Source organism: Vanessa cardui, chromosome 12 (genome assembly GCF_905220365.1).
Source record: "Vanessa cardui chromosome 12, ilVanCard2.1, whole genome shotgun sequence".
In the NCBI taxonomy this organism is placed as follows: domain Eukaryota; kingdom Metazoa; phylum Arthropoda; class Insecta; order Lepidoptera; family Nymphalidae; genus Vanessa; species Vanessa cardui.
Genome location: NC_061134.1, coordinates 10,495,337 through 10,513,059, shown reverse-complemented (window position 1 = coordinate 10,513,059; position 17,723 = coordinate 10,495,337). Strand labels below are relative to the sequence as shown.

General features: G+C 29.9%; 1 protein-coding gene across 7 annotated transcripts in view; it reads right to left on the bottom strand.

Annotated features, from left to right (window-relative positions):
• Positions 1-15,290, bottom strand: part of LOC124534345 (POU domain, class 6, transcription factor 2) — a 151,610-nt gene extending 136,320 nt beyond the window's left edge. For all 7 annotated transcript variants that reach the window (XM_047110125.1, XM_047110132.1, XM_047110129.1 and 4 more), the window contains exons 1-2: positions 14,962-15,290; positions 9,807-9,900 (exon numbers count right to left, since the gene is read on the bottom strand). The gene's annotated coding sequence lies outside the window, so the exon portion shown is untranslated. The remainder of the gene's footprint in view (positions 1-9,806; positions 9,901-14,961) is intronic.
• Between the last annotated feature and the right edge of the window lie 2,433 nt (positions 15,291-17,723).

The following is a 17,723-nucleotide window of genomic DNA, read 5'->3' as shown; positions in this document are numbered from 1 at the left end:
ATAAAAAAAAAAATTGATTAAATAAAATGTAGTTAATACGTGTGCGTGGGATGGCTATGTGTGCGTGGGAATTATAGAGCTATATTCTAAACACATCCGTATAAAAAAATCATATTAAATTGACGCGATCTCATTGGTCGAAATCTAGAATATAATCTATGATAATCCAATTTGATTCGCTCATGTGCGCTTTGAATGTTGGCGAATTCATAATCGAAACTTTCGAAGTAAATTTAAAGTCGATATAAATAATAAAAAAATATTTCTAATCCATATAAAAACTATTAATCACATGCAATATACAAATCTGAGTTATGTTTATAGTGTTTCAGTTACAATAGACAATATATTATGTATTGTTAGCGTTTTTATATTCTTTTATTAACCGTTAGCATTGCATTGAAACGAGAACACAGCAGCGTGGACTGCAGCGAATATTAAATTACATTTCGATACGTATTATGCGTTTGATGTCATCATAATACATTGTCCGTTAATGAGCTATTAATTACTTAATTAACCCTGTTATCGTAATAAACACCTTAATTAGAAGTTAATTTGGTAGCACGTCATATACAAATGTTTACAGACCATATCGTTTAATGGTCTTAAATTCTATATGGTTGTATTTTTAATTTTGTACAAGTTAACGATGTTCGGATGCCTTGTTTTTATTCAAGTGTGTAGGTTCAGTTTGTTGACCGTCTGGTTTTGTAGTAATGATTTAATGCTGTCAAACATACAACTTTACACTTTCTTAATAGACAACCTTGTATATGTCTAGCTTTATTACTTACTAGCGGCCCGTCCCAGCTGCGCACGGGACATAAGTTTTTTAACACCTTGGGTTACGTTACTTAAGTTTTAGTAAGGATTCCTTATCTTTTCTAGCAATAAATACTAATGTTACTCGTGGATAATGTAGCTTTCGAATGGTGAAAGTTTTTTTTTAAATCGGTCCAGTAGTTTTGAGCCCATTCATTACAAACACACAAACAAACAAAGAAATCCTATTTATAATATTAGTATAGATAAATGGAATGTTCTAAAGTATATATTAATTAAAACATTTGTAATAAAACAAAGCCTCATCTACCATTTAAGGTACAATATTGGGAACTACTATCGTCTTACAGCTATATTCTATATTGTATTCTGATTAGAGTATCCTTTTAATATTTGATATTTCATGATTTTATTCTATTAAAAAGCTTAAGTAGAGGAAGCTTTGAAACTCACAGAGGCATTTGTTCCTGAAACTCTGTACTTAAACATCTCGCATTTTAAATGTGATGTTAAAATGTAACATCTATAAATTACGAATGTCAAACACACCAAGAGGATATATAACCCGTTTTTAGGGGTAACAGTTAACAAAGTTGGTTTCGCATTGGCAAATTTGAAAACATATATATGTTCAAATCACATTTTAAAATAACTATTGTAGACATCATAAGCTTAAATTGGTGAAAAGGATTGAACGCATACCAGCACATCGAGGAAGAACATCCGAAGAATTCGTTTGGCATTCGTCGACCCATTTCATACTATTGAGCTGAGATGGCCCAGTGGTTAGAACGCGTGCATCCTAACCGATGATTTCGAGTTCAAACCCAGTCAAGCACCACTATATATATGTTTAATTTGTGTTTATAATTCATCTTGTGCTCGGCGGTGAAGAAAAAACATCGTGAGGAAACCTGCATGTGTTTAATTTCATCGAAATTCTGCCACATGTGCTTTGCACGAACCCGCATTGGAACAGCGTGGTGGAATATGTTCCAAAACCCTCTCCATAGTTTAAGAGGCCTTATTTCAGCAGTGGGAAATGTATAGGCTGTTACTTTCATCTCATTAACTATTACAATCATATTAACGATCATAGGTACACCCGCCGAACTAGTTCACCAACTATGTTTGCGAATTCGTGACTATAACTAAATAATGTTTATTGATAGCCTATGTCTATGGGTGGTGGTAACTTGTTACCAACAGCTGGTACATTTGCAACTAACAATAATAAGAAATTTGACTAATTTAATTCTATTAGTAAGGTAAAAAATACAGGGTTGTCTAAACATAGTTTAGTGTAAATTTCATTACTTTATGATCTACTAATGATTTTATGTATAAATATGAAAAATATTACATCAACCCTCTGATTATGAATGTGTGTCTGCTCTACTTTAACACCTGCATTTAATCTAGATATATAAATGCATAACCGCTAAGATATCTCATTAAGGCTATAATTGTACTTTCTAATCATAAAACTATACAAATTTTGTAATAATATCATAGTTACAAAAAATATTAGCTATCATATTATAGGATTATAACTCCAAATTATTGACTTTAAAGTTTTGAATATGTCAAGATTTTTTTTTTTTGAAACTGGTGTTAGAAAAGTATCTCTATAGCGTATAAAAAAGTTATATATAAGTGTTTTATATAAATGTAATTTAAATATTATTTACAAGATCTCTCCGTCTCCACAAGAATGGTTAGCAACTTTTGTACTATCAACAAAAGTTTGTTCCCGTTGACGAAAACACTTACCAACAAAGTAATAGGCAAATATTTCAGAGATAAGATCGCACCTCGTTTTTGAAATGTAGTAAAAGCAAAAAGTAAGCAACAACAATAACGACTTCGTCCAGACGCAATTTGAGATCATTTAAAAGTCATTCGTTACAAAATATCTATTTAAATCTTAATTATCGTAATACATATATACTTAACGAACAACGGTAAAGATGTAATAAAAAATGAAATTTTGATTATGACATTACTTGGAAATAAAACATTAAATTACTCAAGACACTTTATTACTTGGTGGTAGGGCTTTGTGCAAGTCCGTCTGGGTAGGTACCACTCATTCATCAGATATCCTATTGCAAAAAACAGTATTCAATATTGTTGTGTTCCGGTTTGAAGAGTGAGTGTGATAGTGTAACTACAGGCACAAGGGACATATCATCTTAGTTCTCATGGTTGGTGGCGCATTGGCGATGTAAGGAATGGTTAATATCCCTTACTCCATGGGCGGTGGTGACCATTTACCATCAGGTAGGTCATATGCTAGTCTACCAACCTATACCACAATAGTAATAGAAACATGTGGATAACTGATGAGAGTCGAGATGGCCCAGTGGTTAGAACGCGTGCATCTTAACCGATGATTGCGGGTTCAAACGTAGGCAAGCACCGCTGATTCATTTGCTTAATTGCATCTCGTGCTCAGCGGTGAAGGAAAACATCGTGAGGAAACCTACATGTGACAAATTTCATAGAAATTCTGCCACATGTGTATTCCAGCAACCTGCATTGGAACAGCGTGGTGGAATATGTTCCAAACCTTCTCCTCAAAGGGAGAGGAGGCCTTTAGCCCAGCAGTGGGAATTTACAGGCTGTTGTTGTATGTATGTTGTATGTGGATAACATCATCACTGAATATTTGTATATACATTTTGTTATGTATAGATATATTATGGATAATGTAACAATTACATTCAATATTAATAAAGTAAAACCCACTAGGACATAATTCTTATAAATACTATCCATCGCACCCGCGAAGTGATTCTGAAGCAATCTAATGACGCAAATTATTTTAATAAATAAATCGCTTTGGAAAATAACGTTAAATACGCTTGCACGACCTCGCGGCACCTTAATTAGTATGAGATAAAGAAATATTATATTATACTTTATTACTGCTTAATAGCGGTCGTAAAGTATAAAATATTCAAAAGTTGATATTCTCTTTTATTCCACGACTCAGAGATAACAATATTACATAAATTAGACATATTTAAATGTAATAATTAGCGTCTGATGGAGCACTTACGATAAAACAGTTCGTATATAAACGTACAACGAAAATTTTGTTTTATTTGCATATACATTGATGAGTACATACTTTGGTGATCTTAGTATTTTTTTTTTAAATAAATCAACTAAAGAGTTTGAGGTGGTATATAGTGTATGATTTTTTAACACAATTAAAAGCGATTTGATGACTTTTTCGCTGTTTTTTCTATACTTATATTTTGTCAGATTTTTGTTTATAAAATAGTAAAATATATGAATTAAATCAATGATGAAGTCAATTAATAATGATACTGTAACGTAAAAAAATATGTTAAGTATACAGATTTAGATACATTATTGTCATATATATGTATTACATATTTTAATTGTATGTTTGAGTTAAATACAAGAAAAGTGACCGAGAGCATTTGCAAGTATTTTAACAGCATTGAAAAACAACTGACAAGACTACAAACAAATGCTCAAAATCGAAGTTAAATTGTTACATTACAGACGAATGCTCCCGGTGTGGAACCGACATTACAATTGATTTTTTAAACCAGACAACTACAACGACAACTACAACACAACTTATTGACGTGAAATTTCTACACACTTACTACCGAAGACAAAACAAAAATTGAAATACTAATTATTTCATGTCCTCCATACGTAAATAAAATCTGACTGTTGTTTTTAAAGAAAGTTATTTAAGTTATCATGGAAAAAATAGAGTCAGACATTGACTCTATCCCTTATATTTCAAAATAAAAAGGGTTTTAGTCGATTAAAAAATCGGTTTAGACTATCTTTTCGAGTTGTGCTCCCTTTTTGATTTCACTGGTTACTATTAAAGTATTAATTCGAAGCATACATGCATACATATTACAAGATGTGACTCGTTTCGAACCGGTAACCCGTGGGAAATAAGCAGCGCGGTTTCACCACTTCATCACCTCTGTTAAATATATTATGTAATGAAAATAAAAGGAAGCGACCTCTTGTAATGATTGTCTAAACCTGCCCCCCATTTATAGTTGTAAATTTAACCAATTTAAAATCGAGTGCCTTCTTCCGCGTAGTTAGCTAATTGTAACATCGAATTACAATACGTACTAAATTAAAATTACCATGGGGGCTTTTTATCCTATTCATCTTAACAAAAACGTTAATTTTTGTTAAGTGGATAAATTCGTCAAAGATTTTATTTATATTAAACTAGCTACACGCCCCGGTTACGCACGGGTGCAATGCTGATACTGAATATACTAAAGAATTTGTTTATTTACGACATCACATTAGAAACTTCTAATTTGATCACTATTTCTTTACAATATTGTCCTTGCATTATATACAAAAATTTTGCTCTCGAATGACTCTATCTATTAAAAAAACCGCATCAAAATCCGTTGCGTAATTTAAAAGATCTAAGCATTCGTAGAGGCAACAGCGAGAAGCGACTTTGTTTTATACTTTGTAATGACAACGCGTTAGGATGTGATGTATAGTTTTGAGATTTCTCATAAGTCCCAGTATGAAAAGTCATACAAGGATGTAAGGAGTAGTGCATGGGCCTGAATTCCCTCCATTTTTGGGTTAGGGGAGTGATATTAAAGAGTGCTGTTTTGCTTGTGAGAGTTGCTGCATAGCCGTTATGCAGAAAATAAGGTCAAGCACTTTCTTGAGTTTTCTTTCACGATTATTTAATTACAATTTATTAAAATACTGTAATAAAACATAAATGTTTCATATAAATGAGAATAAGCTTTTCTATATGATCAGAGAAGTCCTTTGCCCAACCAGCATTGTGGACTAAGCTCCAAGCCTCTTCCCACGAAACAAGTCCTTTGCCCAGCGTTGGGACATAACAAAATGTTACTTTTCCCAATACTCTGAAAATCAGAGCTAATTAGGTCAAAAAGTTGCACCAGTCCCAGTTAGAAGTTATATTTAACATTTTGTTAAAACTGTTTAAACTTAGAGTAATCGTTAAATAAAGTGAAGTTTAAAAAAGCAAATATTGGCGTAATTAAAAAGCCAATGCACTTAGCTTAATTGAAAATACAAAACACTCTATTACAGCCAAGGTCGCTCTGAATGTACAGACAGCAACACAAATATCAATACACATTTTATTTTATTACTTTCAAAAATAGTCTTTTTAAAAAATGATTTTGCTGTCGTCGTTATATACAAGATTTAATGCAACATAAAAGTAACTTGTAATATTAGATAAAATTGATTAAACTGAATTCAAATTTACTTCATCTAGTATATACTTAAGTTATCAAACAATTTTAGTTACGACTTTCTAAAGTATAAGTTATCAATAAGTCAGTATTACAATTTATTACTAAACCAGCTTCTAGTTTTTATGTCTATTATCGCTCCAGGTGATGGGACTCGATAGTTGCGAGCTGCGACCAACGCATGTGTCTAAGAACTAGTAATTACGTGCACTCGTTCGATTAAAAATAATCATTTTTATAAGACATCTTTATTATTTAATCGAATATATTAATAAAAATATATCTTAAAAAATTTTATTAACACTTTATAATTATAAGAAACATAGTTTGTATGGAAATGTAATTATATATATTTCATTGTAAAATAAACATTATAAAAATTCGTAATTAGTTTTTTTTAATTATTATTTATTATATTTAAATTCTCAAATATACGACAATGTTAGATAATAATGTTAAAGATTATTAATTTTGATAATTGAATTTTACAAAATATAACATTAGTATTATTTTTCTGCAGACTGTACCGCCCGAGGCGACGTTCAACACTGCGCGGGCCACGTCGGGAAACGAATTAGCAAAAACTGTATGCACTATTACTTGTATCCATTGCAATATTTATTGTTTTACAGGTGAATTTTTAACATATTTAGACTTTGTTTTTGTATCGTAATTTAGTTTTATTATTTTCGTTCTATTTTCAAAAATAAATTATTACAAATTGTTCGTAGTGCTTTTTTTAATAACAGAATGTGTTACGTTTCATGGATACCTATAAATTTCATTGGGATCACATGTTGTTTTTTTAAGCCTAAGACGTTACTTAATAATATCTTTGTTTAAATTTTATTCTATTTTCAAAACTAATAACTACCTAATATCATTATCACAGATTCCTAATTCTCATCATAACGAAATGTCAAACTAAAAGAAAAGTTATTCAACATTAAAATTGCACTTAGTTTAAACTAAGACTAAAACTTAACACTTCGTTTAGTTTTTTCTCTTTTTTAAGGCAAAAACGTTAAGACTGCAAGCCACGAGCGAACGAGTGAATCATCTAATTTCGAATTAATTAAAAATCCTTGGATTAAAGTAAAATAGGGTTCGCAAAAACATAATTATGCACGCGCTAAATCGATCCCATACATCAACGTCGCCACGTTAATGCTATTTCCATCGAAAAGTAGAGTCTCGCGTTTTCAGACGATTCGCGGAGCAGTCCCACCGTACCTAATAACAGTATCCAAATGAAGGGTTGGGATAGCGATTCGAATTTTAATGAAATATTTGATTTATACGCGCCGTGAACATCAGGTAGCTTATTATAAGGATATATCATTAAACATTACCTATATAATTAAGTTCCGACTTAGCCTCGAGCTACCCCAATTTAACCGGCATATAATTTTAATAAAATTGCCTGCCGTCCGATGAATAAAAAAAAAATTATAACACATCTGATTGATGTATTATTTGGTAATTTATTGTCTGTAATTACATCGTGTAATAGTTGATAATGCGGCGGTGTGGGAAGGATTTATTAGTATTTATTAAAGTATGAATTATCGTATAATTACTGGGATGGAAGCTTCCAAACTAAACAGAGCGGTTGTGTTAGGGATTTATGAGCGGTTCTCGGAGGCGATCTAATCGTGTCGGTTGCGATGTAGTGTGGCGGCTGGATACTCATCTATATAAACAATTATTCTTAACAACTCTGAATTTGGCCAACAGTTGAAACGAAACGCTAACGTCCTTCTAGGATATCATGAGTCATTTTTTATATGATACGATTATTCATTTCTATGTTCGATTTTTAAATATTTAAATTTTAATGTTCTTATTTCAAAACCGAATACAATATATATTTCAGTTAAAAGTATTCTTTTTATGAATAAAAATATATCTAGTTTTTTTTTTTTAATAACAACCTTTTTTCTGTCAATGGATACAATGATTAGTGATCTCAATATTGGAGATCATATAGTAAAACCTTCATGTATAATGTCTTCTATTTTTAAATCGGTTAATCGAAGATTGTGTCAAGTGCACAATCTATTATCGTTGTATTATGCTTGACATCCAATTAGTTGGATACTTAGAGGCATTTTAATTGCATTAGGTTCTCGTTCAAAGACTCTCGTAGGGGACATGTTACCCCCAACGTACTTACCGCTTTTATTTATCTTTTTTGAGAAAAACAGAAGAATCATTGATGAAGAAGAATTAGAAATCGCATAATATAATATTTGTGTTAAGTTTAATTGGCTTTTATACTTTCGCTGCATATTTGGTGATTTTATTTCCTAGTCCAAAAATTCTATTTTTTATGATACTTTTGCATGCAGTTTTGGAATGTAAAAGAGTTCTCCTTTGTTATGGTAGGAATGTCTATGGATGACCATGGCTACTTGTCTACTAAAAAAATTCTGAATAATTGTTTTTGGGAAAGTTTTGTAAGATCCAGAAATAATTGAAACATTATGGAAATTTTGTATGTGACTCCGTATGAGCTCTTGCTCAATTCTGGAATATTTGCAAAGCAATATTGTTATGTTTAATGATTTTTGTCTTATTTATTGATTAAATGTATGGATGTATTATGACGTCACTACTGTTTAGTTACAAGATTTCTTAATAATCTGAATGTTACCTTAAAGGAAAAATATAAACTATAGAAATAGAATCTGAATAGAAGATTTTAATCCCTAAAATTACACCGTTCAAATTTAATAGTCGAATTGTTTTAACAATAAACACTTCACTCGACGCGCCATGATTTATATTTATTGTAATATTTTTACGAACAAACAAACTGAGATCAATTTTTATAGCTTCGAAGGCCCTTTTAACTATTATAGGAACGATAACTGGAGATTAAGTTGAAATACTTCACAGATGTTCCACTATCATTATCGTGCGTTTAATTTATGCATTGACAGTATAATCACCGTTAACATGTGTGTTCTTCGAATTTCACTACCGTTAACAAAAAAATGTTTTTTTTTTTATTAGAGTTTAATTGTGATGCATTTCTTTTTGTTTATCATTGCCGAATATATGATTGAAATTTTAAATATCATATGTATTTATTTTAAAGGGCCTTCAAAAATGAGTCTGAGATAATACTGTATAATATTGTTTTTCATATAAAAGGAGAAGTTTGTCACGCAGCTATTAACTTATTTTCAAGTATATAATCATAATCAACGTTTATTTTAGATAAACAAAATAATATACAAAACTTTAAACAAAAAATAGTTCGAAAATTTTCATTAATATACAAACATTATATTTATTGTAAATCAATGGTATCGTTTTGTATAATACCAAATTCTTTAAACATTACATAAGATAACTTGGTGCCTTTCTATATAGCTAGGCATAGATAACGTATAGACTTTCACGTTATAAGACGTGTGCCTCGGAATATTTAATTATTGCCATAATCAAATATTTGATATATAAAGCAATGTTATTTATGAAATTATAGCAACTTGTTTAAAAAATGAGGTTTGATAGTACAAAAATTCGAAGAATAATAAACTACCTAAAACGTTCCACACTTATTATTGTTTTATATTGTTCTATTTTTAAATAACACAAATTTAAACAAAAAAAAAAAATTGTCGTTCGTAACAAATATCTTAATAACCCTATTATAGATTCGATTTAATAATCTTAAATAATTATGAAAATAATTTTAAATAATATATTATAATTAAAAAAATTGCGACTTACCGGAGCCACTGGCAAAAAGGAAGTCCCTTTGTAGGGATGACGTTTTCAGGTAGGGGTAAAACAGCTTGCCGCCGTGCTGGGACTAGCGCCACGACTGCCACACATAAAAGGAAAAATTGTAACAGATTAAAAATACATTGACAGATAAAATAGTCATTTTTTATATTTAACTGAGTTTTATATAGCATGTCGGTTATAATAAAGTAATAAGTGTTTTGATAAAGTCTGTAGAAATTTGTAATTGAATATATTTTTCGTATTTTTTTATCTGTATTTTTATGAATACATAGTTTACGTTAATTTTATTAGTTTTTTATTTAAAAAAGCGTTTGCTACGAATACTTATCTAAAACCAAAATTATAAGTATTGCCAGATTTTAAAATAAAAGTTATGTAAATTTGCATCTTATTTAAGGATTTAATTATTAATTTTAGGTCCTATGCAGTAATTACAATACATTTCAAGTTGATGTAAAATTAAATGAATATATCGTGTTTCAATTTTCAATGTGATATTAATTTTAAGATAAAAATATTTGAAATAAAATTTATATATATTTTAAAATAAACTAATTGTTAGAATCGATTAATTCATCCATGGTAATAAAAGTCGGGCAGAAATCGGTATTATTATTGATATTAACTAGAAGTTAAATCAAAAATAATATTTGATTGTTATTTAGCAAATACTTTTTATTTCCATCATATAAAATAAAGTTCTAACTGATTCCCGCTAAGGTGCTTCTCTTTAGGAACTGGACAAAATATTTTATTGTATCGTGGTCGCAAACACAGTAACATTGTTTTTTTTTTTCATTTTAGCTTTTATTTGTGCCAAGAGAGCACAGATTATTCCGCCAATGTCACTTGCGAAACATTCTATGTTTACACGGGAATGTAAATAGAGTCAAATGTCAACCCTCACACTGATAACAAGAATTTCTTGACTCAATAACTGTTTTCGTGACCAGATCAGGATTTAAAATCCGTTACCTTGGAATCGGAAGGCGTATAAGCCTTTTCATCAATGAGGTAATACGTTCAGAACAAGAAAACTATATTGCTATCTTTTTCAAATCTATTCATGAAAAAGAGAAAGCAATACCATGTCCTTTCAAATTACTTAAGAGACTGTTACAAAAGTTCATTCTGCTGATACCAGTGAGATGAAAGATTTACATACTCTGTGGATGCAGTTGTACTAAACTATGTCAATATATTTAATACATAATAGACTGAAATTGACTCTATATCACAATATAAAGCATGTTCAATTAGGCTGTATAAAAAAAGCTTCACCTCATTTATTTAGAATAGATAAAAAATAAAATATATTTGAAAATAGAATCAAACAAATTCTATTTTTATAAGTCATATTTATATCATATTAATCGAAATCAAATAACCTCCTAACACGTGTCCAATGCCATTTTCGTTTTATATTTCGTTAAATTATTATAAATTAATAATTACGCAATAAAGTTTTAAGATCGGTTAATTATACTCATCCGAAATGTTTTATAGATACAAATTAATTTTAATATGCGAATCTAATTTGGTAATATCATGAGATTAACTTAATTTAAAATAAACGATTATGCGGAGGTCAAACAAGGATATAAGCTTTTTAATTATTGTATTATGAAATTAATTTGAAAAAAATTTTTTTTTTATCTTATTTTTTTACTGATGCATAAAATCAAAATGTTCAAGGTCTTCCGAGCTATTATTAATAACTATTTTAATCTAGGTTTACCTTTATAATATATTAATTAGTCGGTTCTCTTAAAAAAAAACATAAATCATGTAAAAAGTAAATGCAATTATCGTTAGATTTTTAATGAAATATAATACCTATTTATAATTTTACTAATAGCCTGCATGTTGTTTGAAATAAGCTTCACTACTTTTTTGTTCCGTAAAAAAGATTTTATTTACGTTTCGTTAAATTTCAAATTAAACCTACATTATTATAATTCTATAATTAAAATTAAAAAAATGCCTGAATACAGTCCAATATAATTTTCTTTATTTAAATTAAATTCGAAATTCAAACTTAATAAAATGAATGGTTTCATAAGCGTAGATCATGTTCGAAATTCAAACAGGCAATCGCGTATCTTCCCGCGGTTCGTTTAGGAAGTCGCGCGGGGGAGGCGGGCGCGGGGCTGCGCGTTTTTCCCTCGCCACGTGTTATCCACGTGCGTGTAACTTTTCACTTAAGTCGCTTGAAGTTTTTCACGCTCGTACTTATGATGTACGTGATTTGTTTGTGTGGTGTTCCATTCCAATTTTAATTTAATTCGTTTTTTAAATATATTAACAGTAATTTATAGATTATAAAATGCAATTTGCTATCTATGATTTCAATGATGACATTTCAGTTGTAGTTCTGAAAGTTTTTAAAAATCGAATTCGATTCGAAAAAGATTTGATATAATTGTTTATTTTCTTAAAGAGTATTAAATATTAATATGAGGTTTCGTTGGCGCGTTTTAAAGCATAATGCCATTACACCGAGGCCCGAGGGTGGGATTTATAATCGTTTCAAGATTTTAAAAAATAAACAATTAGTTCCATATTTTGTATCGATCATTAATATTGATTGATATGAACCGTATCTAATACGTATAATTTATTACTATAATCGCTATAGGATATTAGCCATAGACAAATTTTCTTGTTATTACCGTAATAACAATAAAATGCCGCTTTCTCAACAATACATCATACGTTTGCAATCAACATATCAACTATACCGTGTCTAGAAAATTCTTAATTGAACTAATGAGAAGTAATTACAATTTTTATTGCGGCCATAATGATTACGATGCCTTAAAATAATAAAAGCAATTAGACATTGATGGGCGTAGCGGAGTCGATCTATCTTTCCCACTCTGGTCCGTTGATGAAAAATGCGAGGAAATGAGAGGAAAGACTGGACTGATTAGATGTAATTGTTCGAACGGTTATAAAACTTGATGTCGAGACGGTGTTCAGTTTGTCGTAAAATGGTAAGATGTTACTGCTTCTTTACGTTCTTACGTTAAAAAATAGGGAGATGCTGGGCCATAATAAGGATATAAAATATATATTATAAAGTACATATATATACATAGGACTTTACATCGTTTAAAGTATATATTATGTTTCAATTTTCGAAACCAATTGCATTGAATTAATTGAGACAATAATTTTCAAATCGTATTTTAGTACTTAAAATATTTAACAATAAAATATACATATATTTTAGTTTTGTTGAATTGATTTATTTTTTATATATTTATATGCTGTCATTTAATTTGAAGATAAATTGAAACACAAAATAATCTTTAAATAGTCTTTTCAACATATACCCAATTCTAATGTTACATACTCAAGTCTACACTGGTATTTAGTAACAAGCAGAGCGATAGAATATTAGATATGTATGCATAATATACTTTGGATATTCGATAAGATTAATTTCGCATTAATCTAAGATAATATGAAATGTTATATTTTGGTACAATCACCGCATCAAGAGGATGGCGTGGTACAATTAAATGATTCAGAGCAATGAAGATGAGATACTGACTCATGAGTGTGATATTAATTAAGCACAATGAACGAAGAATTTAGAGGAATAGTGATGTGATCAGATAGAAATAGAACGGATTGTTTTGAAGTATTCCAAATTTGAATTTCAATCCTTGTTCTTCAGTTTGGTTTGAATTTCAATTTTTATTCATATCTTGCGTCGTTCTGTGTTGTTACTTCTTAATTGAATTGTTTATTAATAGTTCCTGTTTCTAAAATAACTATAATAAATAATACTCTTATAATTTTTTTTTTTGGTGGAAATTATTCTTTTTTCAAATGTAATTTAATTTTTAAATAGGTACTGATATGGAATTATTTTTTATAGTATGTTTTTTTTTAACAATCGCTTCTAGGTAGTATCGATAAATATATTGATACAAAAAAATAATAATAACTATGTTAGTGTTAGAATTATTGAATAATTATTTTCTTTGTAGATTAATTTATTCATGCATTCGAATGCGTTTTTCTACTTCACTTAACCATAGACACGAGTTTACTTTTTGCTTGCAATTAGATTGCAGTTTAGTTACAATAACTTTTTTTTTTAATATGAATTACGATTTTTTTTAAACATCAGTATGTTGAGTATTATATGTATAATTTTATGTTATCTTACTAATTTCAAGAATATTTTTTAAATAATTCATGGAGTTTATATTACATAAACTATTTTATTGCTGCACATTATTAATTATTTTAAATTGCATTAATACATTTTTGTCTTGAATTTTAGTATTTATTCTCGTATTTTTAAAACTAAATATTTGTACACAAATGATAATTAAACGCAATTTTTTCCCATTTTATTTTATGTATTTTGAAATTAACCTAATTTAATATTTAATAATGAACAAACACCATGCAGCGATAATTAAATAATTCGAAGTACATTTTTTATACCAATATTTATAATCTGTTGTATTTAAAAAAAAAAACGAACTTGCCGCCAATCGTACAACAATACCTACATCACTAACTTCAGTACATAGCTCTTATATACATGATATTAAAATTTCCACTACAGCGTGGGTTTCACTTGAAAACAAAAACGTATAAAAAATACCTACAGAAAAACTGAACACATGACGGACTGAACCAATCAGCTGTTGCCGCTTCGCCCCGCCCAGATACAAGTTTTCCTCTTAATCGCGAAAAACATCACCTCTCCTTTTTTAAACGAACGAAATTCACTTGATAATATTTATTTTCTGTGACTATGCAAAGAAACTTTTTGCACGGGACCTCATTTAAATCTTCGAATCGATACTTTTTTGTTTATTAATAATATACATTAATGATTATATTATTGCAAATAATTTTCTTTCTTTGAAATGTTTCGATTATGTGATAATTTAGTTTTCTTCTAACTTTTATAATATATAAAATAGAAGTTAAAATTTTTGGAGGGTATATTAATATTTATGATTAAATATTACATTTATTTCAATATTAAAGGAAAACTTATATATGTAAGTATTACATTCTATATACTTATATTATATGTTTTTGTATGATATTATAATTACTTAAAACTATGTAATAATTAATTAATGAAAAATTTTGTACTTACAATATTCAATTGTTAAGACGTTGAGGTGCTTGGATTTGTTTTCGTAACAGTGAACAGTTGTTAATTAGCCGGCGTTCGCTGATTCATCACTTTATAGCGTTTCAACGGCCACTCCAAGCCGATAATAAATACACTGCAAATATATCTCCTTGTTCATATAATAATAAACAACACTGATACAATCTGTCCAATTTCCGAACTCACTAAAAAGTTTGATATTATCTGTCAAAAGTCGCGCGAAATGTTTTTTTTTCTGTGGCTGTCAAACGAAACGGGCGAACGCGTATACGGCCGTCCACGTCAGTACGCTGACGTTCACTAGTCGCGACTCGGCGTAAGTCGAGGAGAAGAAGGCAGCGGTCTCGGCCAACCCGCCTTTCGTTCGTCTCTTTCTCGCGCGGCTATGCCCGCCCGCACCATTTTTACAGTTTAACCGACTCAATTCAATTCAACTCAACTCAATTGTCGTGGCGCGAATGCCTTCGCACTGGACGCTAGAGTGAGATGTATAGCGTTCGCATTCTTTCAGACGTCGCAGTTTTAATATTAATATTAAAGTTTAATAGTTGCGTACGACGCATGATATCATGTCTACGTTCGAATTAGGCCTCGAAAGCAAATATTGATGTACGATGCGTTTCAAACAAGAATTTATATTCGGAAGAGCGGAATAGAGCCTTAATCTTGGTTTAAGACGCAACAGCGGCCATGAGTCGTGCTGTTTCGTTCGCGCCACTATCGTCCGGCCGGCGCTGCGGCGGCGCGCGAGCGAGAAATCCGAGCGGCGATAGGCGTTACCGATTCTGTCGGCTCGCGCTTCTGGGTGTGTAAAGTTTTAGGCCGAAACATGTAAAAATGCATCTTGAAAAAAAGTTATGTATTAAAAAAAGAAGCTTAGTGCGCGGTGGGGGGACATTAACGCTAGCGGGGGGTGGCGAGGACGGTTTTTTCGCATGCTATATTTTCGGGGGTGCTCGCGTTACTGGACAATGCATTATCGGAGCGAGCCGCCGATTCGAGCGCATCACCTTAGTGGGCCATTTCCACTCGAAACTACTCGATTTGAATACACTATTCTGCCATGCACATAGCCTTTATGCGAATAATATTTAGCTAAGGTTTTGTTGTCAAAAATAACGAGTCCGGTAAAATCTATAGAGAAATTATGTAACCGAAAAAAATACGATACCGTACAATAAGAACTTCATAACGTATCAATTACATAAGAGAGTAAATAAATAAAACTTTTAAATTTTTATTTGTTTAAATTTAAGAAACTATATTCAGTAACGTGACTTATAACTGTAACATAGCTTACACTGTACAAAAGTTCACGACGTCGCAACAAAGAGACAAAAAAATTGACAAGTGACAACTCAGTAATTACAAGTAAGACTCGCCTAATATGGAAATATTGAATAAATTAACATCACAACTTGTCATCGTCTTAATATTAGTTTCGCGAGAATTTATCGACATATAAAAAAATATCTTACGTAAATAGTTATAAAATACGAACGATATATAAGATTGCATAAAAGTATACTAAATTTGCAAAAGCAACTATGTAATAAAATAAGATTCGGAATGAAATGACACAATGAAATCTTTAAGTATGAAAGTATAATAACTACAACTAAATAAGTAATATTTGTATAAGTCGCGTCTAAAATAAGAATACAAATAATCTCATTGGTACAAAGAACAAATTAATATTAGAGTTTTAAATCCAAATAAATAATAAATAAAAAAAATCGAATTAACTTTTGTTTACTAATTAATCATAAATAAATAAATACTAACTAAATAAAGATCTTTAAATATAAAATAAAATTTTTACAGTACGCGAGACACGATCCAAAAGTAATATTCTTAAAAATATTTCACAAATTTAAACTGCTTACCTTTTCTAATACGTCGGTATACACTTAGTAATATGATATATTACTACTACTACTCACACTACACACTATTACTACTATTCACACGGGTAACTCTTAGTACTTAACTCTCCAGCAACTAATGCATTATATATCACTGTCTTATTATATTCGCATTCGAAATTCGAATTCTTTTTTTTTTAAACTTTTTTGAATTTCCCGTCAAACGTATAATTTCTGACAAAGACATTTCGTACTTTTTTTTTTAAATACGATAACGATTTTACAAATCATATCAAAGAAAATAAATACAAGTATAAAAACCAAAACACTCGAAAATATCACATTCATCACATTGATATAAATAAAATTATGACATCGTAAAATTTTACATAACAAAGAAAGTACTTTAAATTAAAGGGTTCACAACAAGAGTTGAATAAACTCTTATCATCACTATAGCATCAGTTGTGTGGTACCAAATTTAATTACATGCACACATAATAAGAAATATGAAAAATAAACTTTCGATAACATAAAAACTGAAGAGGATGTATAAATGAATGACTATAATATACTAATAAATAAGTAATTATTATATATAAGGTCTGTAATTATAGTCGAAACGATGATTTTTAAGACAGTAAAATCAATAGCCCTCTTACAAAACAGACGTATTTTAAATATGTTGAAAGGGAGTAAAAAATACGTAATAAAAGTTTTGGTTAACAATTTAAATAATAGCCAATAAATAGGACAGATTTACATATTCTTCTTACCAATAACAGTTTTTTGTGATTCTTCTGGGCTTAGACCTTCTCTCTTTTCGAGTCGGTCGTGGCTTGCTTTGGTCACTATCTAGTCAATGCTGGTTGGTTTGCG